Source organism: Lissotriton vulgaris, chromosome 7 (assembly GCF_964263255.1).
Source record: "Lissotriton vulgaris chromosome 7, aLisVul1.2, whole genome shotgun sequence".
NCBI lineage: Eukaryota > Metazoa > Chordata > Amphibia > Caudata > Salamandridae > Lissotriton > Lissotriton vulgaris.
The window spans coordinates 614538325-614564535 of NC_141695.1; the positions used below are offsets into that span (position 1 = coordinate 614538325).

The following is a 26211-nucleotide window of genomic DNA, read 5'->3' on the forward strand; positions in this document are numbered from 1 at the left end:
GTGTGTAGTGGAATTATGTGGGTTGGATTGTAATTTTACCAATGGTGGCATGCTGTGTTTTATATGAATATGTTTAAAAGTAAAGTGTACCACACTGCGATTGCTTGGTGGAAAAGTGCACTGCCGGCTGGAGGTGTATGTGCCTGGTGGAAGGGTGCACTGACGGCTGGTGGGTGTGTGCTTGGTAAAAGCGTACACAGATGGCTGATGGTTGTTGGTGTTTGTGCATGGTGAAAGCATTCATTGACGGCTGGGGGTGTGTTGTTCTGTGTGTTGTATTCTGTGTACTGGTGAGTGTGTGGCGGTGAGTCTGTGGGGGTGAGCCTGGGGAGTGAGTGTGGTGGTGAGTGTGTGGTGTTGAGAGACTGAGGTGTGTGGTTTCTGTGTGCCTTATGTGTGTGTGGTGTGTGTGTGGTGTATGGGTCTATGGTGTGTGTGTGTGCTATGTGTGTGTGGTGTATGTGTGTGTGGTGTTTTCTGCACAATCACACACTGCCCCTACACATTCACACACTGCTCACCCGCACACTCCCAATGTCACCCTGCATAGTCACACACTGTTTATTCTGCACCTGCACTCACCGCCACTCTGCAGTCAACGCCACTCTGCAGTCACCGCCACTCTGCAGTCACCGCCACTCTGCAGTCACCGCCACTCTGCAGTCACTCTGTACTCACCGCCACTCTGCAGTCATTCTGTACTCACCGCTACTCTGCAGTCACCGCCACTCTGCACACACCGCCACTCTGCACACACCGCCACTCTGCACACACCGCCACTCTGCACACACCGCCACTCTGCACACACCGCCACTCTGCACACACCGCCACTCTGCACACACCGCCACTCTGCACACACCGCCACTCTGCACACACCGCCACTCTGCACACACCGCCACTCTGCACACACCGCCACTCTCCACTCACCGCCACTCTCCACTCACCGCCACTCTGCAGTCACCGCCACTCTGCAGTCACCGCCACTCTGCAGTCACCGCCACTCTGCAGTCACCGCCACTCTGCAGTCACCGCCACTCTGCAGTCACCGCCACTCTGCAGTCACCGCCACTCTGCAGTCACCGCCACTCTGCAGTCACCGCCACTCTGCACGCCTTTTGTCCCACGAGCAACAAAGACAGACGTAAACACACTCACAGCAGACGACTTCCGCATTCTTAATGAGGTAACAAGCAATGGAAAGGATGTATGAATGCAGCCTTGTGCTGATGAGCCTGGAGGCATAGCCTGGAAAAACCAAAAAGTTTACTAATATTCTATATTGATTTTACAGGTGACAAAACGTAATTATTAGTACAATTTTTAAAGCAGACACATGCAAACACACAAATTGTATTGCCGTATTCCAATTCAAACTCAAAAGAAGAATGGAAAGTTAAGTGATAGACCTCTGCTACCAGCGCCTAACCCACTGAGCTAGCAGCACTGAGTGTCTGGCAGCAGAGCAGAGGTGAGGCTGAGGCTGCAGTGCAGAGCGAGCCAGCGCACGGAGCGCTGCTGAATGGTGAACGAGCCCCGGCCGTCTGCATTCACTTAACGAGGCACCCTGACAGCTCCTAATTTTTATTTATGGACGCCCGTGCGCGAAACCGCAGAGAAAATGCCCACAATGGCGGACGCAAATCACATAAAGCCTATCGCGTCAAGGCTACTACAAAGACAGCACAGCGAAGACGAATCACTATGCAGATGCCATAAAACAGCCACGCGCACTAAGGAATGTTTGGAATGTTTCTGGCCAGAGCCCTAAAGAAACCTTTTTTTTTTTTATAACAAGAGAGCTCGAAGCTCCGCCCCACTTCGTGGTGACGGAGGCCGAGCCCTAAAAACACAGTGGGGGGGGGGGGGTCATCAAAAGGAAAGCATGAGGGAGGTCACCAGAAGGAAAGATTTTGGAAAACGGTCAGTGTTTTCATGCCGACCGCAGTCCGCAGTGAGCAAGTGAGCAGCGAGGGAGGAAGACGCCGAATTGCTGCCTCACGGCTCCCAAAACCCAGCCTGTGGTTCCCGACAATCTCTGCCTCCAACAAACCACCATCGAATCATGGCGTGGAGTAAAGCAGAGTGGAAGAGTGGATTGGAGTTGAGTGGAGTTGAGTGGAGTAAAGCAGAGTGAGGTGACGCAGAGTGGCAGTGAGTGGAGTGAGTTAAAACAGAGTGGCGTTGCATTAGAATCCCCGAGGGGGGCGGCTATAGCAATGCGGTTTCGCCTCATACAGTTCAAGATTTTGCACAGGGCTTACTATACTCAAGAGCGTCTGTGGAGGGCGGGCCTGATTGAGTCCCCGGAGTGTCTGAGATGTGGAGCGGAGGTGGGTACGTTGCTCCATACAGTGTGGTCGTGCTCCAAACTAGTTGGCTTTTGGGGGGGTGTATGGGGCTGTCTGTCGGAGGTGCTGGGCTGGACTCTTCCCCGTACCCACCGCCTGGGCCTATTACACATCCTGGAGGGGGTTGGTGGTAATATCTATAAGCGTCACCTGCTCCTCCTGGGGCTGATGGTAGCCAAAAGAGACATGGCCCGAGCATGGAAGGAGGTGAGCCCCCCCCCCTGACTGCATGGAAGGCAGGCTTAGACTTTTGTATGGGTCTGGAGAGGGCAATCTTTGAGGCACGAGGATGCCCTCGTAAACATTTCAAGATATGGAAGAGGTGGGCGGACTACAGAGGTTTGACACTGGACCCCCCGGCGGAACCGGAGGAGGACATATAGCCCTGTGTGCTCCTGCGAAACCCACTTTCACACACACACTTGATGCGCCAAGAGTTTCCATCCATACGGTTCTCACACACATGCATGGGGTTAGGGAGGGTTGAGGGTGGGTTCGGGGAGTTGGGTGGGTAGATTCTTGAAAAAATGAAGATGGGGTTAATATTTTCATGTACCCTTGATTCTGCTGGTTCATTGCTTCGACGCTCAGTTTTATATTGTGATTGTAACTACAATGCCTGGTGGTATCGTCCTGATTGTGGGATGCCACTTTACTTCATATGCTCATCTTTATCAATAAAATTGTTGTGAAAAAAAAAAACAGAGTGGCGTTGAGCTGAATGGAGTATAGTAGAGCTAGTGGCATTGAGCTGAATGGAGTGTACTAAAGCAAAGTGGCGTTTAGTGGAGTAAAGCAGAGTGGTGTTGAGCGGTGTGGAGTAGAATGTAGTATAACAGGATGGAGTAAATTGGAGTGGTGTAAAACTGACGTGGAGAAAAGCAGAGTAGTGGGGAGTGGATTAAAGCAGATTGAAGTGGAGTAAAGCAGAGCATAGTGGAATAAAGCAGAGTGGAGTAAAGTAGAGTAATATGGAGTAAAGCTGAGTGATGGGGAGTGGTGTAAAGCATGCACAAAAATGATAGTATGAATATTTAATTTTTCCTGCATGAATTTAAAACTTTTAATCCGCCCAAACCACACTAATGTAATTTGTAATCTACATCCAATAACTAAGCCTCTTGAAAAGTAAGTTCCAATGCTGTGGAAGTTGTAAAAAAAACAAACATGTTTTAGCAGTGATAATCTCAACAGTTGTGCTAATATCGTCTTTTATATAGTGTACCTATTGCCTGTTACCAAACTGCAAAGTATACAATGTTGTTTTCAGACAGCAGAGTCCTTGTCGCATCCTTCTCGCTTTGAATAAAAGTGATTGCGTGCTAAAAATAGTCTAAAGGCTTTAAAATACAGAATTGACTCCAAAAAGCACCTTTGGAAAGTATATAATTGCTGAAGAGTAAATGTAGTGGTGAGAGACGGAAGAATCCTTTGTGGCTGTGCTTAGCTGTAAAGATTGTTATTGTCCTTCTAACCAGCATATGGTTTTTATTGCCACATTTGTCTGTAATGGGGGGTGTAAGAGGGAAGGAAATGACAGAGGTGGAAGAGTTTTTAACAATAAATGTAATTTAAACATTTTGATGAAGGTTACAGCGGAAAGAATTAATTAAACAGCCTGGCGTGTTTTCGGGTGCAGCAGCAGCGGTGTTATTTTTTTTAAAGGAGGCTGTTTTTTCACAGATCATGTCCTTGTTGATGTTTACCCAACAAGGGCTATTAAGAATGCATATTTTCACTTTGCTTGCAGGTTCTTGCTAAGGAACAAGTCCAAATTAAAACGGTGTGGCTGGACTGTTTATTTAACCACGTACAACTTCCAAGCTTCTCCTTATGCCACATATATCACTACAGACACTGCTGCAACAAGTAGTCCAATACTAACATTGATGGGTTCAAAATACAATTATTTTATCAAATCTGGCATTAATGGCATCACGGTGTTTTGTGTATGTGCATTTAAATGGCATTTATCAGTTGGAAACTGTCCTGAAGAACTAGAATCTATTTCGAGTTTACTAGACTGACATCAGTGTGATCTTGGTCACAACGCATGACAGACTTGGTATCACTGGAAAAATTGTGCATTAAGCATTTGACACATCTGGATGTTTATGCAGATGGTAGGCCTACTGCAGAGGGGTGATCAGCTCTGGAGCGGAGCTTTGAAGTGAGCGCCTGGGGGGCGGTGGGAGATGAGCGTGTGCCAGCAGGTACAGGAACTGAGAGCTGCTTCATGAAAGCAGGGCTGCCCCAGCACCCCCAGGGACATTCCTCCAGTCAGGTGAGGGCTAGAAGTCAGCAGACAGAGCTCCACAGCAGGGAGGTCAAAGGCAGGGAAGGAGCTCGGTATCCGGGGCACAGGGGTGGAGGCAGAGGGAAGAGAAGAGTGAGAGTAAGAGAGGAAGGGGAGGAGGGAGCGAGGAAGATCGAATGGAAAGGGAGAGACTATGAACGGAGTCAGGGAAGAGACAGAGGGAAGGGGAGGAGGGAGAGGGCATAGATTATAGGGGGAGGGTGGGATATAGAACCAGGGAAGGGATGGAAAGAGGTGAGAGAAAAGAAGGGAAGGCAGGGGAAAAAGAGGGTGACTGGGAACGAGTGAGAAAAAAAAGCAAAGGCAGGGAGGGCGAGGCACGGGTGAGAAGAGTGAAGTGTGAGACGAGGTGGAGACAGTGGGGGAAGAGTAATAGGGTAGGGAAACAAGCTTTTAAAACGCAAGAGGAAGAGAGCTGTTCACAAAAGTGTGCATTCAAGCCATTTGAAACGATACCGTTCACAACTCTGCGTTATTATTATTAAACTAGAGGAGCTATGTAAAGTTCGTAATGGAAATTACAAGCATTGGCAAAGCCAATAGAGCTTTCCTTAGGCTCTGCCAATGGGTGTTAGCAATACTGTACAGCAGCCACGAAACTGTGCAGCATGGCTAAAGCAAAACTATTAACAAGGCAGCGCTGGGAGGGGGGCTGGGCACAAACTGAAGTGCTCTGGGTGATGTTTGTGCGAGGCGGGCAGAAAGGACGGCCGTGGGAGGTGGGAGGAGAAGTAATAGAGTGGTGCAGGCGGGGGTCGAAGAGTGGAAGGGGGAGGGAGCGAGGAAGATCGAATGGAAGGGGAGAGACTATGAACGGAGTCAGGGAAGAGACAGAGGGAAGGGGAGGAGGGAGAGGGCATAGATTATAGGGGGAGGGTGGGATATAGAAGCAGGGAAGGGATGGAAAGAGGGGAGAGAAAAGGAGGGAAGGCAGGGGAAAGGAGGGTGACTGGGAACGAGTGAGAAAACAAGTTCTGCAGGACACGTTTGCATTGTTCTGTCAGATGTAGGGAGGGGGTGGGCAGGCTGATTAGCTGCGGAGCTGATCTCTTTGAAGTAGCTCACGGCCTCAAAGCAATTAGGGGGGAGGTGGGAGGGAGGCTGATAGGCAGAAGGCTCGGGAAAGATGTCAGATTAGAGGGAGGGGGTGGGCTGCCTGCAACTCGAGCGACCATATGGAGAGGGAGGGGGTGGGCTGCCTGCTGGGAGAAGCTTGTGTGCCTTTGATGATCGAATGCAAGCTTGTGCACGAGGAGCTTGTGGTCACGTGATTCATGTGAACTGTTGAAAATCCTCATCGTAAAAAGTCAGCTTTGTGGATGGACGGCAATAGGTCTCTCTGCGAGACCTAAAAACAAAGATAAGAGGTAGACAATCACAGCTATAGAAGACCGACTACTCACCTTCACAAGGCGACGCCAAAGTCAGTCAGTTTTATCCAGTTTTCTCACCCATAAATTGGGGCAAGAAGGATTCTTCCACTGCCTCGCCTCTTGGAGACCAGCAAATGCCTCTTAGAGACCAGCAAACGCAGACAATTCTACCAAGAAATTCTACCGCCAGGGGATTAAAGACATTTGCAGGATCAGGCCTGCCCATAGGTAATGAACCAATAGATGAAACAAGTTCTGCACCGGAAAAAATAATTTCCCAGCCAGTGACGGCCACAACATCGCCACTGCCAGATGATTCAAAACAACCCCAGGTAAGCCCTGAGAACCATGACCGGTACTATGAGCAAACATGGTCTGCGATTTAGGGTCCAGGTAGGAATTGCCTCAAGCAATCAAGGAAGCTTAAGCTCTGCATCAAGCCCGGCCGAGCATGCAACAGGAATGGGAAAAGTGGCCAAACCTTAGGCACACTAACAAAAGTCCATGAGGTAGTCCTCACCCAGAGATTCCATAGCACGGGACAGCACGACATTTTGAACCGGAGCAACATTCACCTTTTTAAACATCTTGCCACCCTAGACCAGGTACAAACTGGGGACCTGGAATGGGTGAGGTTTTTGAGTATCAAGGGGGTAACCCACAGCGACTCCACAGTGGTGGTGTTTGAGCCAAAAGGAATTAGAACAAGCTGTCCTGAACAACTCAACACAACTCGCTAAGTGGGGCATTACTGTTCAGATTTTGTCAAAATATCCACACGTTCTAACTTTAGATAGTGGGGGCAAGAGTCCTTGGTCGGTCCTGCATGGGACAAACAGCATAGGGACACACAGCAGTAGTCGGATGGGCTATAAGGACCACCCCATGGGCCTCAGGATCACCTGTCTAAACAGCCACACAACCCCTCATGCACGGGATCAATTCGGAACTCCAAGAGGATGGCAGCAGCATCCCTAACAGCTGTGGTACCTGGCCCGGCTGGGTAGAGGCCAGGGGAGGAACCCCTTCCAAATAGCAACTAACCATAATTTCATGGAACATTGCAGGAAATCACTAAAATCAGAGAGAACGAAAACCTGAAGCAGTTCTTACAAATTGGAGACATACTCTGCTTTCAAGAGACTTGGGCCTTGACTAGCACTTCATTGGCAGGGTACTATGAACAACACATACCAGCAATAACAAGCATTGGCAATGCAATAGGTCTCGCATTAATTAAGTTTGAGCCATTGGCATTGCTAAATATTGCAACACCAGTTACAATAAAATTCTATAAATTGTAGGCCAAAAAAATGTGTACTTCTTTTGGTAGCAATGGTGGCATGCTGCGCTTTAGATGAATATGTTTAAAAGTAAAGTGCGCCTTACTGTGACTACTACAATAGTTTATTGTGGATGCGTTAACAATTGGTGTGTGCACTGATGGCTGGTGGTGTGTGTGCCTGTAGTAATTGTGCACTGATGGCTAGTGGTGTGGGTGCCTGGTGGAAGCGTGCACTACCGGCTGGTGGTGTGTGCTTGGTGGAAGCGTGCCCTGCGGCTGGTGGTGTGTGTGCCTGGTGAAAGCGTGCACTGACGGCTGGTGGTGTGTGTGCCTGGTGAAAGCGTGCACTGACGGCTGGTGGTGTGCGAGTGCCTGGTGAAAGCGTGCACCGATGGCTGGTGGTGTGTGTGTGTGCCTGGTGAGAGCGTGCATTGACGGCTGGTGGTGTGTGTGTGTGCGCCTGGTGGAAGCGTGCACTGACGACTGATGGTGTCTGTGCCTGTTGAAAGTGTGCACTGACGGTGTGGCTGTGTGTGTGTGTGTGGTTGTATGTGTGGTTGTAGGTGTGGTTGTGTGTGTGTGGGGTTGTGTGTGTGTGGGGTTGTGTGTGTGTGTGGTTGTGTGTGGGTGTGGTTGTGTGTGGGTGTGTGTGTGTGGGTGTGTGGGTGTGGGTGTGTGGGTGTGGGTGTGTGGGTGTGGGTGTGTGGGTGTGTGTGTGTGGGTGGGTGTGGGTCTGGGTGTGTGTGGGTGGGTGTGTGCGTGTGGTTGTGTGTGTGGTTGTGTGTGTGTGGTTGTGTGTGTGTGGTTGTGTGTGTGTGTGTGTGGTTGTGTGTGTGGTTGTGTGTGGGGTTGTGTGTGGGGTTGTGTGTGTGTGGGGTTGTGTGTGTGTGGGGTTGTGTGTGTGTGTGGTTGTGTGTGTGTGTGGTTGTGTGTGTGTGTGGTTGTGTGTGTGTGTGGTTGTGTGTGTGTGGTTGTGTGTGGTTGTGTGTGTGTGTGGTTGTGTGTGTGTGGTTGTGTGTGTGTGGTTGTGTGTGTGTGGTTGTGTGTGTGTGGTTGTGGTTGTGTGTGGTTGTGTGTGGGGTGGTTGTGTGTGGGGTGTGTGTGTGTGTGGGGTTGTGTGTGTGTGGGGTTGTGTGTGTGTGGGGTTGTGTGTGTGTGGGGTTGTGTGTGTGTGGGGTTGTGTGTGTGTGGGGTTGTGTGTGTGTGGGGTTGTGTGTGTGTGGGGTTGTGTGTGTGTGGGGTTGTGTGTGTGTGGGGTTGTGTGTGTGTGGAGTTGTGTGTGTGTGGGGTTGTGTGTGTGTGGGGTTGTGTGTGGGGTTGTGTGTGTGTGGGGTTGTGTGTGTGGGGTGTGTGTGGGGTTGTGTGTGTGTGGGGGGTTTTGTGTGTGTGTGGGGTTGTGTGTGTGTGGGGTTGTGTGGTTGTGTGTGGGTGGTTGTGTGTGTGGTTGTGTGGTTGTGGTTGTGTGTGGTTGTGGTTGTGTGTGGTTGTGGTTGTGTGTGTGGTTGTGTGTGTATGTGGTTGGGTGTGTCTATGTGGGGTTGAATGTGTGTGTGGTTGTGGTTATGTGTGTGGTTGTGTGGGTGTGTGGATGTGTGTGGATGTGTGTGGATGTGTGTGGTTGTGTGTGGTTGTGTGTGTGGTGTGGTTGTGTGTGTGTGGTTGGGTGTGTCTATGTGGGGTTGTATGTGTGTGTGGTTGTGGTTATGTGTGTGGTTGTGGTTATGTGTGTGGTTGTGTGGGTTTGTGGGTGGGTGTGGTTGTGTGTGGTTGTGTGTGTGACAGTAATACTAAAAGCATCTAAAAAAAGAACACAAACATCGAATTTGTGGAAAGAGAAAGCACATTGTAAGTCAAACAGGCGCAGCAAAGCATTAACACAACAACATGTTCTTTAATGTTTGATGTTCTTTGAACGAGAACATCAAAGGGGCGCTGCTGAAGTTATCGCGGGCGAAAGTGATCTCGGGCACTTAATGAGTATTTTTTTAGCAAAATATACTGAAAAAAACTATTTTGATCAATTATACACAGCATCGTTTAACAGGCAGATGAAAGTCTAGCATGCACATTATATGCCTGCATGTCAATGGTGGTGCTACCTAAAAGCTAAAATAAGTGGAGAATTGCACACGGCCATGTTTGAGGTGAACTGTACTATCCGAGCTACCGGCATGGGGTGTTGGCGTCACCACCTGTAGCTGCCAACTCTCCAAGTGCCAGCAGGAAGCACACGCTCCAGACCCGATGAGAAGTGTGCGACTCAGGGGGCCCAAACCCTCCTGGGCTGGTTTATTTAGGCTGTGGGATTGGGGGGGGGGGGGAGGGGGTTTGAATTTGTCCTTTGCCACTTCACACCCAACCAATATTCAACCTGTCCATGTCATGCAGCAGCATCCACTACAATACCCTCTTTCCACAGCTCACCTTTTGTTGTATGAATATTTTCTGAATTTTATAAGTGCTGGTCTAGTAGCTTGCATCGGAATCCTGCTGGACTCCTCCCAATCGCAATAGAACAAAATAAACCAGATGGGCGTGTGGTATTCGTAGAAGTCGAACACAGGACAAACAGCTTGGGGGGACGGGGGGGGGGGGGGGTTCTCCCACTCTAAAGTCAGAGAAGGAAGAAAAGGAAATAGGTGCCCTCGGGGAAACAGAGTCTGACGTGTTTTCAGTCTTTGAATGAAATGCAAATGTTACAAGATAAGATTAAGGAGGAGGAGAGCGCACAGAGCCAGAGTGGTAAGGCTACGGGGGGAGAAGTAGCCACACTATGGGAGTCCAATACTAGTTATAGAGTCCTGTATAAGGGATAATTTGTTATGTGTTCATGCATTCTGCAGTGTTTATTTCATGTGTTTGTTGTGTTAATCCTTCTAGACGGGTGCTAATTGGTATGTATTTTGAGTTATATGGGATGCTTTCGCTCCCATTAGGGATAGGGAATCGCATATGGAGGGGCTTTTTACGTTGTCTGCATTCTCACTGAGACCGTCTTATGACATTTGTAAGCAGCAGTCTCTGTTGCTGGGTAGCATGTGTGATCTTGCGCAGGTTGCTTACTCCAGAAGCCTGGCTATAGGTATCTTTGTAAACATATTTAGCAGCAACTATTGGAACAATAGCGCGCTGCATCTCAAAGTAAGGAAACATAAATATTTAACAGAGAGCCCATGTCCAGTCAGGAATGTGTGTTGCTTTGTGACGGAAGGGTGCTCCTTGAAAAGACAGGCTACCAGCAGGGTAGTAGCAGAGGCGTTTTGAGCTTTTGAGATTTCTTCCATCTAAAAAAGCAATTACTACAGCTTGGCGGTTTCCAGGCACCTGTCTGGGATGAAAGGGGTCTGTGGCTGGTGTCAAAGCTCCCCTACCTATGGATTTCTGGGAGCGTGGGACACCGGCTTAAATTAAGCCCCCTGCATGGCTGGCGCTGTTGTACTTTCTGTTAACACGCGATGTGCGTACCAGAAGCCTCAGGGTTAAATTACGCACCCTGCATGAGCCTATATTACGTGCCTGGTTTTGAGGGTGCCCTAAGAGCTTGGCGTTGTGCAAAAACAAAGAGAGTGAAAGGAGGCCATGCTAATGAAACTAGACCTATTGTCTATGCCAATGCTTGCTATTTAAAGGGAATGTAGTAAACTCTACTGGCAAAGTTAATAGGTCTTGTCAGGGGGTAAGCGAGGGCCACTAGAAATTTGACGATTTCCACATAATCATTAGATATGCCATGTAATCCATCATTTTCTTCTTAATTTGCTGATGCTAACAACACACTATTGGTTTCTAACTCAAACGGACCAAACGTTACTACAACAAAAAGCTATCATGCATGTTGCTGCGCAGTGGCAAACACTTCCCTTTTCTTCCTGCATAGTTTACTCAAGGCTGTTGCATAATTTGGCCCTCCCCTGATGCATATTCCAGTGGCCATGTGTATAGTGCAATTACAGCTGTGGATGCAAAGCATATCGGCCAAATAGAAGGAAGCAAGAGAAGAGAGGGGTGTTTTAGACGGAATAAAGACAGAGGGAAGGGAAGAGATAGAACAGAGGGCAGGCGACAGAGGAGAGAACATGGCAGAGAGGAAAGACAACAGGGCTATAAGAGGGGAAATGTGAGAGGAGAAGGTTATAGATATAAAGAGAAACAGAAAGCGAGACCAGATACAGGGATTGCAATAAACTAGGAGAAGCTGATCGTGATCCGGGGTCACCGAGGGGAGCTGATAGGCGCCTGTGTGGCACCAGGCTGCAGCTTCCAGCTGCTGATGTGTGCGGGGAACGAAGCGCTGTTTTTGAGACGTGTGTCTCAGAGAGGGGCCGGTAAGTAATGGTCTCAGGCCCTTAAAATGTGAGACCGGACTCCCAGAATGCCTGGCAACATGAGCGCCGTCGTTGTGTAGTGATTTCTGTATTGCCTCTTCTTTACTGTTATTTTCAGTCAGGACTGGATACTGACCCTTGATGGCCGCACTGCCTAGGACCCCCTCCGGTACCTAAGACCCAAATAAAAAGCCTGGGGATCTGGTTAGACTCCTCGCTAGGATTTCACTACCAGGCGAAGAAGGTAGCCGCGACCTGCTATGGACTGCTGAGAGTCTTAAAAAAAGTTTTAGATCTCCTGCCATTTGAAGCTAGACGATTGCTGGTCCAGTCGCTGATCTTGTCGCGGCTGGATTATGCAAATGCCGTCTATATGGGGGCCCCAGTCGGCACCATAAAAATTCTGCAATCTGTACAGAATTGTGCAGCTCGGCTGCTTATGAAAATCCCCAAAAGATGCTCAGCGAAGGCCGCACTTCAATCTCTCCATTGGCTACCCATCCAGGGAAGGATTATATTTAAAACCCTGTGCTTGGCGCATAAGTCCATCCATAATGCTGGCCCGTCAATTCTTGATCCCCTGTTTCGTCGCCATCTATCAGTGAGATCTCTGAGATCTAACCAGCGTAACTTGCTGTTAGCCCCCAGGGTGAAGTTGGCTCGGATGGGTGGCCGGCGGCTCTCTGTTCACGCAGCCAAAGAATGGAACAAACTCTCAGATGACATCAGGCCCAAGCCCAACCATCTTGCTTTCAGGAAGCGATTAAAGACACTCTTGTTCTAATAGTGTCTTTCTATGTCCTCTGGTCTTACAGCGCTGGGATGCTCGAGAGTAGCCATGCGCTATACAAGAGGGTATTCATTCATTCATACAGCTATGTGTCAGGCTTTGTGCTCTGAACTATTGAGCCCACGCTGCCCTTGCGAAAGAAGATTAATGAACATGTGTACAGCGCACAATATTCACGCAGGAGATTTGGAGTATGTGCATTCAGCTGGCGTGCAATCACAGCATTTTAATTTTACTGGGGCAGAGCGTCCACGCAACAGGGACCGCAGCCTATAATTTATACTTGAAGGGTGAAAGTCCAGCAAACACACCATTCTTCTAAAAAGAAAAAGTCAGCAAATAACATAACAAGTGGTATCGGTTTATGTTCCAGAGGAAAACGTGCCTCCTACAAAGAGAAGGCATTCAGAAATTGCAACCTCAAGTGCAATTGTACTGCAAATCCCAAACATTTCAAAGGCTTTAGGGTTGCCAGGGCACTATTAATAATTAAAACAAAAGCAAGACTCACGAGCTGGAGGAGGCACTGCACTACGAGTGATGCATGGTGAGATACGAAGCTTAATGTACAAACCAGCCCACACAACGATGCCGACAAATATTTCACCGTCAATTGTGTGGGTCAAGCTTTACTTGGTCTTCTCGGTGTCATCATTTTGCCTCTTTACGCTAAATTACTCTGAAAAACAAGGCGGACTCGGCCTTTCGAGACGAGACACAGGAAGCCAGGCGGGACTGCCCGGGACTTCCTGCTTGAGGGCGGGCCACCAACAGACAGGAAGCGTACAGGAGCCTACTCCGCGCTCCTGTGACGATGAGGGAGCCAGCGTGTTACACCAACGGGGCTCCCGTGCTAAGGGAGAGCCCCGCCTGCTGCTGGGCCTGGACAACCGCTGCCAGGATTATGGGGAGAGAAGCGGAGGGGGCTCAAGGCACATTGCCGGTGCCTGCCCCCGCTGCCTACCAAGCCTGTGCAGCCGCCACCACTGCGAGAGGAGCCTGAGAGACCCGGTGCGTGGGGTGGGGGGGTGGGGGGGCGGCTGTGTGTTTACGCGTGAGCCAGTGACTGGGGGGGTGAGCCCGTGACTTGGGGGGGCGGGGGGGTGGGTGCGTGGCTGTGTGTGTGCGCGTGAGCCCGTGAGGGGGGGGGGGGGGCGTGCATGTGTGTGTGTGTGTGTGTGTGTGAGCGTGCGCGTGTGTGTGTATGTGTTATCCGCTTACTGGCAATGTGGGACAGGAGATGTGCACGGCGTGTGGGTGAACGTGCGTGCTCACATGGGAGAATCCCATGCGCGTGCCCATCCCCTGTCTCACATTCCCAGAAGTGGACGACAATAGATGCTTCGCTGGACACAGTGCTTCGCACTGCTACACCAGCCCGACCTAAATAGGAATTTCTTTGGTCGTCCGTCCGGTGGTCTAACAATTTTTATAATACATGCAAGCAGCCTTGCAGCTACAGATATCAATCTGAACTCACCCGGGTTGCAAGCTCCACAGGTCGATGGTCTGAATCTCAACCTACTTCCACTTTGCCTTCTTTTAATAAACTGCTACATCAACCGGGCACAGACCACCATGAAAGACTGTATGGAGGCACTGTCACGGAAATTAGATTACCTTCTAAATAAATACAAATCTCACCACGTTATCCTAGTTGGGGACTTCAATTTGAAGGATCTTGATAAAGCCAATTCCCCCCCCCCCCCCCCTCGGGGTTGGGCCGGGCAGAACCCCTTATGATCTCCTCAATAATCCTACGCTGACCACAACCCATGCATTGAAAGAAGAACGCACGAATTCCTGGCATCCTCAACCAACCTTCTGGGACATTTCAAGAAATTACTATATCATGGCCAGTGAAGCAATTGCGGCCAGCTTGGAAGACTTTGTAGGCGAGGACAGGAAGGAAAGAGATCACAGGCCATTAAGAGCTGTGTTTCAGCTGGAAGTACCGACAGCTACCACGCTCCAAGTCATTGAAGAGTCAAGAGGGGACAAAAAACAGAGTCCTGAGGAGGATCAAATGGTCAGAAAAGATTGGTAGGAAGTTGCGAATTTGGTTGGATCAGAAACAGGAAGGGAGTCCATCAATACTGCTCTCGCCCACAAAGGATTGGGAGAACATTGTAGAGAACCTACAATCGAAGTTGGGAAACTCTCAGCCACAATGCCCATTAAATGCTGGAAGCACTTGCCTAACAAAAGATATACTTGAAAGTAAACGAGCCCTGCTTAAGGCCCTAGCAACAAAAAAAGAAGGGGCAGACCAACGGAGGGACTATCGGTCGCAACACTGAGGGCAGCCTTATAGAAGAAATTGTGGGAACACAAAAAAGCACACATAGAGAAGGAATGGCTCAAAGTTTTCTCTCTGCTTAAGCAAAAGAAAATATCTGGACTAAGGAGACACATAACTCAGTTGAGTAGCCGAGGAGTCATGAGAGAAATCAAAGTAGCAGAGCAAGACTGGCTGAACCATGTGAAGCAATTATACTCAAAGGCCCCTTTAAATAAATGCTGCTCAGAAGAGACCATCCGTGGGTAGGGACAACAACAGCAAAATAACAAAGCCAGGGGAAGCGACTCTTATCCCTGGCAACTCCCCTACGGAACTGAGAGCCAGGGAAGAGGAGCAGCACACGCCATTAGCCCAGATAAACCCTCAAATAGTCATCAAGACCCTCAAGAGTTTGAAGAATAACTGGGCCGCCGGGCTCAACGGTATACCCGCACAGGTCTCAAAACTGCCTTTTACAACTATACCTTCTTGACAGCCAAGACCCCAGATTCTTGGAGGGGTTCCTTATTGGTCCCTATCTTTAAAAAAGGTGATTGTCTAAAGCCATCAAACTACAGGCTGTTCTCCCTGCTTGACCTCGAAGCAAAGGCCTAAGCCTATGCTCGCCTTCAACTGAAGGATCTGGAAATTTGGACACAAGAAAAAAACATTATTCCTTTCTATCAGACAGGCTTTAGGTCACAGTCATAAACCATGGGCAATGTGCTGGCGCTAGCGCATTTATCAGCCCAGGCAACAAAGAAGAAACACCTTCCACTCTTTTGCTGCTTCATCGATTATAGCACAGGCTTCAATAAAGTTGACTGTAGAAGGCTATGGTGGAAATTAGAAAATAGGGACACTCCATCTAAACTCCTGAAGGCAATTAAATCCTTATACGAAGACACTTGGGTGTGGGTTAAAACAAGTACTGGCACAGTGTCTCCCAAAATAACAACGAACAATGGGCTGAAACAAGGATATGTGTTGGCCCCCATCCTTTTTAACCTGTATACCGCAGATCTGGGGGATGCTCTGAAAGGTGCCACCTTAGTTGTCCCTAGGCTAGGAAGTTTGAGGCTGCCGGTGTTACAGTATGCTGACAACACAGCCATAGTGGACCATACAAAGGTGAGCCTACAAAGAGCCCTAAATGCGCTGAATCGCTTCAACAACGTCAACAGCTTCACAATCAACCAGGAGAAGACCAAGGTAATCATTTTTGGGGGCTACCATCTGAAAAGGAATGACAGTGGTGAATGAGAGACTTGCAAATCAGCACAGTGGCTTCATACAACTATTTGGGGGTTAGGCTCTCGGAACGGGCCAAGACGAAAGTCCATCTGAAACAACAGACCTCCAAGGCTAACACTGTTACAAACTTGTTATAGCAACTGAGCAAACACCTGATAAGCCCTTCTACCAGACCAATACTGACTGTCCTAAAGGCAAAATTGCTTCCAGCCATCAGCTACGGCCACCTGGCTTTCCCTGAGTCACTGGATGCCTTCCTAAACTCAGCCCAAGTCCCGAGCCCTCCGCAAGCCTTGCCTGCACTAGAAAACGTGCTCAAAACAGCCACTTCTCGCAGACTTATCACACAGCTCTATACTCACATGCAGACCTCGGCACCTGTAACACAGCCCCAGAAGTTTCTGGCATGGAATGAGGAACTTCCTTGTCCGCTCACGGATGACCAGTGGGCCTACTGTTGTGTTCAACTCATGGCGCGGTCCCCTAACTATAAACTTCGGGTAATACATTTTAAGTTTTTACATAGATTTTACAGGACACCTACTGGGCTGCACCGTATGGGACTGAAAGATGACAACAGCTGTTGGAGATGTGGTTTCACTGCAGCAACCTTTTTACACATGGCATGGAGTTGTCCACGACTGGCGTCATTTTGGTCTAGTGTTTTCACTGCTATCCACCAGATAATTGCTGACCCTAACCCCTTGCTGGGACTGTTGGGATACGTGAGGGACACCCCGGTTAAGGCCCGTAAACTGCATGCTCGCTCCTTCTATTTGCAAAACGCCAAATTGCCATGCATTGGGGGCGGAAGAGGATTCCTTCTCTAAATTAATGGATTAGAGACGTCACGTTTGGCCACTCACAGCTGTCCACCTTCTGGGAGTTAATGCCCTCCACGTCCCGACCTAGAGACATATAGGAACCATTTGTTACATGGGCTCGTGAGGGTAGGGAAGAAGATGCACCAACGACCCCCATGGCTTTGTGATCTGAGGTGGGCGGCGCTAATGCCCAGAAGGGTAGATGATGGCGTGGGAAAAGTAGATCGGAGGAAAGAGGATGTGGTCATTTCCATGCACAAGAATTAATATAGGTATACGTAACCTTGGAGTGGTGGGTATGGATTTCCTGACACAATGTCACCTGTACTTTTGGTAAGGGTTGTGCTCATTTGTACTATAACTAATCTCATTTCTCTTCTGTATTGCACAGTGGACTGAGCACGCTAACAAAACATTGTTATTGACATGATATGCGGGATGTAGGCATTTATGTCATGAGTATGTACTGGCTTGTTGGTTCTCTTTTGCAATTCTTGTTGCATTACATCAAATGCCAATAAAAATACATTTTTAAAAAAAATAGAAATTAGATGACGAAAAAAACAAGCATTTACAATGCAATGGTTTCGCCTTTGGAAAAGTTAGAGTTATTGGCATTGTAAATGACAACATTTGTATTTATGTGTTGGTTTTGAAAACAGATAAATAAATGGCATTGTCATTTACATTGCCATTAGCTTAATCTCTGCAGTCACTCTCTAGCACTCCCGACTCACTCTGCACTCTCTAGCACTCCCTAGCACTCCCTACTCACTCTGCACTCCCTATGCACTCTCCACTTCCTAGTCACTCTCCACTCCCTAGTCACTCTCCACTCCCTAGGCACTCTCCACTCCCTAGGCACTCTCCACTCCCTAGTCACTCTCCACTCCCTAGTCACTCTCCACTCCCTAGTCACTCTCCACTCCCTAGTCACTCTCCACTCCCTAGTCACTCTCCACTCCCTAGTCACTCTCCACTCCCTAGTCACTCTCCACTCCCTAGTCACTCTCCACTCCCTAGTCACTCTCCACTCCCTAGTCACTCTCCACTCCCTAGTCACTCTCCACTCCCTAGTCACTCTCCACTCCCTAGTCACTCTCCACTCCCTAGTCACTCTCCACTCCCTAGTCACTCTCCACTCCCTAGTCACTCTCCACTCCCTAGTCACTCTCCACTCCCTAGTCACTCTCCACTCCCTAGTCACTCTCCACTCCCTAGTCACTCTCCACTCCCTAGTCACTCTCCACTCCCTAGTCACTCTCCACTCCCTAGTCACTCTCCACTCCCTAGTCACTCTCCACTCCCTAGTCACTCTCCTGCTCACTCACTACTCTGCAACACTCACTACTCTGCTCACTCACTACTCTGCTCACTCACTACTCTGCTCACTCACTACTCTGCTCACTCACTACTCTGCTCACTCACTACTCTGCTCACTCACTACTCTGCTCACTCACTACTCTGCTCACTCACTACTCTGCTCACTCACTACTCTGCTCACTCACTACTCTGCTCACTCACTACTCTGCTCACTCACTACTCTGCTCACTCACTACTCTGCTCACTCACTACTCTGCTCACTCACTACTCTGCACTCTGCACTCTGCACTCTGCACTCTGCACTCTGCACTCTGCACTCTGCACTCTGCACTCTGCACTCTGCACTCTGCACTCTGCACTCTGCACTCTGCACTCAATTTTATCAAATACCGAGGAGAGGGGACTGCCTGGAGTGTGCTTATGTGGAGAGAGAGAGGCCGCATGCAGCGTGAGAGAGAGGGGAAAAGAGGATGGGGAGGAGAGAGGTGAGAAGAGGGAGGTGGGGGAGAAGGGAAGAAAAGGGAGGAGAGAAAGAGGAGAGGTCTCTCCTCCCACGCTGCCCTGCACTGTCAAAGTCCCTGTACAGCTTAGTGCACACCCAGGATGTTCGATTTAGATGTATAGAGTTTAACCAATCAGGGAATGTTCCTTTTTTACTCTACATGGAATTAAAGTACATGTATTAAACTCAAACATGTTTAAATAGTTTGTCACTTCTTATTGCAAAGTTGATGAGGCAAGTCTTAGTGGACAAGTCTTAGTGAAAAAGGGAGTAAAACAGCAGGCAGCTTGACTTGGGGTTATTGGGTCCCACTGCTGTTGGTGCCAATGTTAATTGGAGACCAGCACTGGCTCCATTATACAGTACATGGTTCGCTAAAGTGACGGGAACAGTAAAACATCCTGCTATGGAGACAGAGACACATATGTGTTTATTGTAGTGGATATACAGATTTTGAATGTCTGCTCCACGTAGCCTCGCTTTAAAGCAGCTTGTCCGTCTGCAGCTCGTCCGACATCAGACTCCGTGCAAGGGAGGCTGTCTGAGTTAAAACACCCCGTCAAGTCAAAATAAAATAAACCCCGCCCACGGCCGCATGACGTTGCAGAGGGAAGAAATCGCGGGAACGCCCACGAATCTGGTCCGGCCATGACGGACAGATCTCTGTTCCAATGGCTAGCCTCCATTTATGGAGCTAGCCAATGGAACAGAGGGGCAGATTCCAAGCCACACTGTTCTAACATTAGATTTCGCCTGCGCCGAAAAGCTGCGCAGAGCGCAGCCTTCGGCGAGACGAAACCTAAAAAGGAGACCCAGGAAATGAAATACTTGGAAACGCTCACACAATTTGGTCAAGTAGTCAAGCCAGGATTGATCCCAGATTTTCTAGTTCCACGTTGTGCAGTTCAGCCACTAGAGGTGGGTATCCAGTGCCCCTGTTCTGTATCTAAGATCAGTGTTTTTCTCTGATTATTGGTGTACTATGTCCAGGGCACAAGTCGTAAAAAAAGAAGTGGGGGGACGCTGTCACCGTTAGTGACGTCACAACAGGAAGTGACGTCACGAAAGGTGCCGAGCTCCTCGTCCCAGAGAGGCCAAAGAGTGAAGTCCAGCTGTTTGGCAGGGGGGACGCCGTCCCCCCAGTAAAATAAGTGGGGGGACGCCATCCACCCGCGTGGTACCCCGACTCGAGCCCTGACTATGTCACACCCTGGCTCTCAGGCAGAAGCCAACTGAAAGCTGGACTTGTTTTGGGCTCCACAGTCCAGGAGGACCTCGAGCTGAGCCCGAGCCGGGCATCTGGTTCCAGCCTGGCCCGAGCATTCTGTGACTTGCCCACCTGGGGCCCTATTACGTAATGGCATCGTTTGCGCCCCATTATGGTGTATGCACTGCCCCAAGGGCAGCCGCAACCTTACACTGGCCTGGGGGCAACACGTACATGTGAAAACACGGAGCAGGGGCTCTGTGTAAGGGGTTAGAGATCCCTTTGCAGGCGGGTGCAGTCAGTCCATGGGACCCCCTTTACCCCCTGCAGAGGGCTGCTGTCAGGAGGGGCACTGACAGTGCGCCACCTTTTAATGGCGCACTGTCAGTGTGCCTTCTGAGGGCTTCTTTGACCCTGTTCAGCGTCTGTAATAAGGCGCAGGCACAGACTCAAAAGAATTTCCTCATTTGCATAAGGCTCGCCTCTATGCAAATGAGGGAACATCCTCTGTTGATAGCGCTGACGCTTTAAGTGTGCCAGCGCTATCAGAATTATAGAAGGGGAGGCACAAGTGTCTGCGCCACCTTCTATTATACCAAAGTGCCCCAGGGCGACCAAAGCAGGAGCAAACGCCTGTTGAGCCCCCAGGGCACTTTATGTAATATGGCCTCCTAACGTATGTGTGCAGTGGGGTTGGTGAAGTGAAGGAGATGTAAGGAAGTATGCGCAGGAGTGTAAAAAGGGTGCTGATGAGATGTTATATATGCAGAGTGAATGTTTCAGAGAGGAGAAAAAGAGCGTAAAGAGACCACAGAAGAGTTGTGTGAAGATGGGAATTTGAGAGACTAAAACAGTCCGAAAAACTTGCCTCTTTCACATAACTTAAAGTTTTAAACAGTCTTCCTTGTGTGACTTTACATCTTGTACATTTGCATTTTTTTCTCTTTCTTTCTTTTATATAACGCATGTAATCCTAAGTCCTTATGTTTTAAAACTGGTTCTTATGTAAAGCGCTCTGACACCTTCGGGTAAAGTTTGCGCTATATAAAATCGCATTAAATAAAATAAAAACAATCTTCATGATCACCCACTGAAGGGTCTCCCAGTTTTATCTCTAACCAATTGTATAAGTCCCAAAAAGTATCATGTTTAGAAACGCCACTGAAAGTTAGATTGCAGCGCTACCAACATTTGAAGCGCTGCTCTGGGAGGTGCTGGTGAATTGGGTTCCGAGAAGGACTGGAACCAGATCAATGAAGGAATGCCCGGGTAGGTCTGTCAATTTACCAGGTTGAAACGTGGGACGGGGTCCGTTGGCGGATGTCACTCACAGTGGGCACTGGATAGGGAGCTAACAGTTTTCTTGTATGAGTTAACCCAACATAAAAGTACAAACATTAACCACCTGCCCCGAGAGCAAACATAGGATAAAGACTTCCCTTATAACTCCCCCAGCTGGAAGAAGCGCCTCGCAGACAGCAAAGGACAGGCAGGAATAGTGACACTAGATCGCACAGCAGACTCGGAGGCAGGGATTCCGCGAAGCACCGCTTGGCTGATACCTCTCAGACAATCAAAAACAGGAGAGGAGGGCGTGGACAAACCATTGGCCATTCCGGGTGCACCCCTACATATCAGCTGCCAGAGGGGCGGGGCATACGGTGCAAGGGGCGGCTCCCGAGGATTCTCGGGGTGGAATCTTTAAAATTGTCAATGCCGCCGGAGTAGTGTGTAATTTGGTATCAAAGGAAAACGTATATCCCATATTGTTCGGCTGCGTAGTGTAATTTATTGCTGCCCATGTGTGCACAGCTGCTAAACTCGATGCAAAGAGGAGCTTCGCCACTGAAAGCCGTACATTTCTTTCTGCTTAATCTTTCCCACGTTATCGCACTTATGCAATACAACCGAAACTCAGGGTTCGGTCTTCGTTGGCCATCTGCCGCACGCCTGTTCGGGTTAGAGGGCACTGTAGCCGAGTGTTGTTTCAAGTGCAGCTGACCGTGATTGTCCCCTCTGTTGTTTCTTGGTAGCCGCCGCTCTTCTGTTTGCAATGTCGCGAGTGCTAATTGTAGGAGCTGGAGTTACGGGAAGCCTGTGTGCACACCTTTTGAAAAGACGCCCAGGAATGACTGCACATCAAGTTGTTGTCTGGGATAAAGCATGTGGAGCAGGTCAGTGTTGTAGCACATGCCTGCCCTCGTTAGCCTCGACTAACCGTACGAGTATCGTATACAATTGGTGTCTGTGTATAAAGCGGCTTTGGAATAGGAACTTCCTCCCTTCCATTGAACAGACAGAAGTAGCGGATCTCAGAGTTACGATTTTACTAAGCTTGATTATAGCATTTGCAGGGCTTACGTTGTTACAATTATCGAAAGAACTTATTCTTGAGCCTCCCTAGACATGACTGTAGTTTTTTTTTTAATACACTGTGTTATGTATTTTTCTTGGAGAAAAATACAACTGTATGAGCATAACAAATACAACATGAAACAAGTCAGGTACCGGGCCGGCCAGCCAATCACAGCGCGGCCCGGGAATGACGTAACGGGGGTGTCCCGGGCCGGCAGCCAATCACAGCGTGGCCCAGGACAAAGGGGCGGGGCTTAAAAAAAGAACGAGAAACGCCCCCGAATCGCGTTCTCGCAAGAAAGCGTGATTGACAGCCTCTGTCTCCCAATGGCTAGTCTCCATTTATGGAGCTAGCCAATTGGAAACAGAGGCGGTCCGAACATCCCTACTGAAGACAAAAGTTTTCGATCTGGGAGGGGCACTGCGTGCCCCTCGCCAGGTCGAAACCTAAAAACCTCAGCCCAAGTTAAAGCATCTAAATCAATGCTCCTCATCCCGAGGTCAGCCAGAAAATCAAGGCTGAGATTCGAGCTAAGACTGGCGAGGCCAGATTTGATGTGTCAGGAGGAGATCATAAAGCTACATCTAAGGATCTAAAGGGCTCCAGCCGACTCCTTAAGACATCAATTGAGATCCATTTTCGAGGGGATAGGCTTGGCCTGGCACACCAGCCTTGGTAAAGCTATCATTACATTGAAGATTGAGGACGTGAGTCTACAGTCATCGGCAATCCCACTGAACGCTTACAAAAAAGCGATAAATAGACAAGTGCGTGAAATATCTTTTGAGCAGGACACCAAGTCTCTCCGCTCAAGCTCCCACCTAGATCCATTGAACAATTCCTACATGTTAGGAAAAGCCCAACCAAGTCCGAAGCAAAATACTTTTTATGAGACTGATTACACTAGGAATCGCAGATTTTAACCATGCATTGGGTCCACAGGGGGGAAACCAAAAATTGCAGGTTGTGTTCCTACATGAGGGAATCTTGGTTGCATCTCCTATGCTGCTGCCCCAACCTGTACAACGAACGTTGGCGGCTCCTGCACCTGATCTGTATCGCCAAGGGAATAAAGACTTGTAGCTAAGCATCAGCCCTGTGCTTCTCCAAAACAAAAACTATGACCTTAGCAAGACTGGGAAAATTCATGCACCAGATCAGGGTCTCCCTAAAGGCCGCTAATGAATGCAACCAAATTCCGGTGACGGGCATGGCAAATCCAGCTGATGCAAGCAGTCTGGCCCCCATAAGCACTGAGAAACATGCCCTCCTCCATTAGCCCTATCAAGATAGTGCTCTTTTAAAGTTTCTAATGAGGTGTTAAGTAGAATGATTTATAGACTTATTAAATATTTAAAAAATTAATTGGGGGCTCTACAAACTTGTGCAGGGGCACATGACTATGATTGCACACCTAGGTGCTGGTTGATCGAGTGGGTGTCGGGGGGTGGGGCAATTTTACTAAACAAAAACTAGAATTTCTCAATTTTTTTATACGCTCTATTTTTTTTTAATATGTCGTTTTTACTGTAATGATTTTAATTAATTGCACAGTCAATAAAATTCATTCATTCATATATTCACTGGGAAACTGTCAGGGACGGGGTGGGTCGCAAGTAGAAAAAAGTCTAGACTTGGGTCATCAGTAGTAAAGGACAAAGTGGATCACAAGAATGAAAGCACAGGGAGTGCACCGTAAGAAAAGCAGGAAGGTTGCCAAAAGGAAAGGACAAGGTGATGGCAGTGCCCGAAGAACAGGGGAAAGGCGGCGCCAGATGGAAAGTAGAAAAGGGTGAGGGTGACGAAAGTAGAATAGAGTGAAGGCGGCGGCAGATGGAAAGAAGAACAGAGGGAAAGCGCCAGAAGGAAAGAGACAGGGTGAAGTTGCCAGAAGGAATGTACAGAATGGAGTCACATGAAAGTCACAGCAGGGGTAGAACAGTGTTTTGTTTTTTTTAAACTGTGGGGCTGTCCCATCTCCACCCTGGAAGACCATGAGAGATGCGAGTTGAGGCACCATGATTTGGCTAAGAGAAGCATTTAGTAAGTTCCTGGGATCCACGGACAAACCAACAAACCTCTTGTTGAAAAGTACTGATGTAATTTTAGTTGAAAAAAACTAAGAGGTGTTGAGCTGCTCTGTAATGGGCCATCAGTAGCAATTGCATTAGCTGGGTGTGGGTGCCAAATTGGGGCCTGTAATTAATCGCTACCATCTCACTCGGATAAAAGATCACACTGTGCATGTATTTGCTCTTTTATATGGGGCAACAACATTTCTACAATGTTTGAATTGTTAAACATGTTAAATAGCACATTGTATTTGGGGTTTAGAGTTTTGCATTTAACCTTGTAAGGATGGGATAAAAAATTACGCCATGCAGAGTATTCTAGATTTAAAAAATAAATTCAAAAAACAATCAGGTTTAAAGTGTCATATATACCACAGATCCACCTGTCTGGTAAGCATAATATTGCGCAAAATAAAGACAAAAACGAAGATCAACGTTATTAAATATTTGTTTATACCTCAAAGCATGTAAATATTTATCCGGAACACATTTCGACTCCTTTGCTTACACCAGATCTATTTTTTATATGGGATTCATTGTACGAAAAAAGAAATAACATTGCGTTTAGGTAATTACTTAAATAAGCCCTCTACCCTGAGATCTCATTTGAAATGTTTGGCTGGCTTGCTGCGTTTTACGCTGCTTGTGATCAATTGAAAAAGCGATACTGCAAATCATTTTGTTTTCTATATCTGCTAGACGTTGTGTTCATAAAACCCACCAAAATATCTATATTTAACTTGCTTCCAACAACTTAACATGATCATGTTTTAGAATCATTGTAAGAAAATAGGTTGGTCCTTTCGGGCGGTGGGTAGGCGATTGAATTACTTTACACACGTGTATCGGACAATATTACACAGGATTTGATCAAATTAACTTTGAGCTATTAATATAACCAGGCCTTAGAAAAGAAATATTTTTTCTAACAGTGCCCTCTTAATCTATCTACTAGATAGACTCGTTATACCATCTAAGTAGATCAAAACCAATCTCCTTGGGGAGAGGGGAGTAGATTACTCCGAAAAGGCGGTTGTAACCTGATTAATGTCGAACAAATAAAATTAACCTGTTAATTTGGAATCACCTGTCATTATTCCGGGGTGCCAACGAGTGCGAGGAGAAAGCAAAGGTAAGGAGAGGGCTTTGACAACAGTGTGAAAAGGGGAGACATGGAATGTAAGCAGGGGATTGCAGCTAGGCAAAGTCCAAGGCAGTCATGACTCCGGGTTCACAGACAATCACAAAGGTATGACGGGTGCCAATGGAATAATATAGACTTACCTGATAGGTTGTGAGGTCCTGGGCGCACCAAACTCTGGCCTTGCTCGCCGTAATTACGAGGCATGGAAAGCACATTTAATAATTAATCAATGACAACGGATGCAATCTCATTCGCCGTACTGGTTCAAAGAATATCTGATCTGGTGGGTCACCTTAAACACCGACCACCTGCGTAAACCGGACTGGTGTTGGTGTAAAGATTTTTCTCCAAGGCGGCCTGAGTTGACTGGACTCTAACTCCGCCTCGCAGCAGCTTCTGATGCACCATCCGCCCCCGAGAACCACCCGGTCTGTACTAGCGTCACTCTCGCGTCTCCTGAGTTCCACTTAGAACGGCAGCCCATAGTCTTTGAATAGCGTGATGATGGTGTACTAACTAATCACGTAATCCGACCTTTTGAAAGAGATAACTCGGCTGTGTTTTTCTTGTTGACCCTGATTACTTTATTACCGCCTGGAGTGAGCCTTGGCGCCTTTGGAGAGCCGGCTTTACACGCACACATTAAGTCCTTGCAAAACCATAGGCAGCGTATGCAAGTGGTATCATGGTGCGTTACATCACAGCATCATAACCATGACCTCCCTGGAAGTAACATCAGATCTGATTTATTTAATGCGATTTTATATAGCGCAAACATTACCCGAAGGTGTCAGAACGCTTTACAAAAGA

General features: G+C 48.2%; 1 protein-coding gene across 3 annotated transcripts in view; it reads right to left on the minus strand.

The window, feature by feature from the left end:
- TMEM94 (transmembrane protein 94) overlaps positions 1–25795 on the minus strand; it is a 734938-nt gene extending 709143 nt beyond the window's left edge. For all 3 annotated transcript variants that reach the window (XM_086930762.1, XM_086930761.1, XM_086930760.1), the window contains exon 1: positions 25542–25795. The gene's annotated coding sequence lies outside the window, so the exon portion shown is untranslated. The remainder of the gene's footprint in view (positions 1–25541) is intronic.
- Positions 25796–26211: the final 416 nt, after the last annotated feature.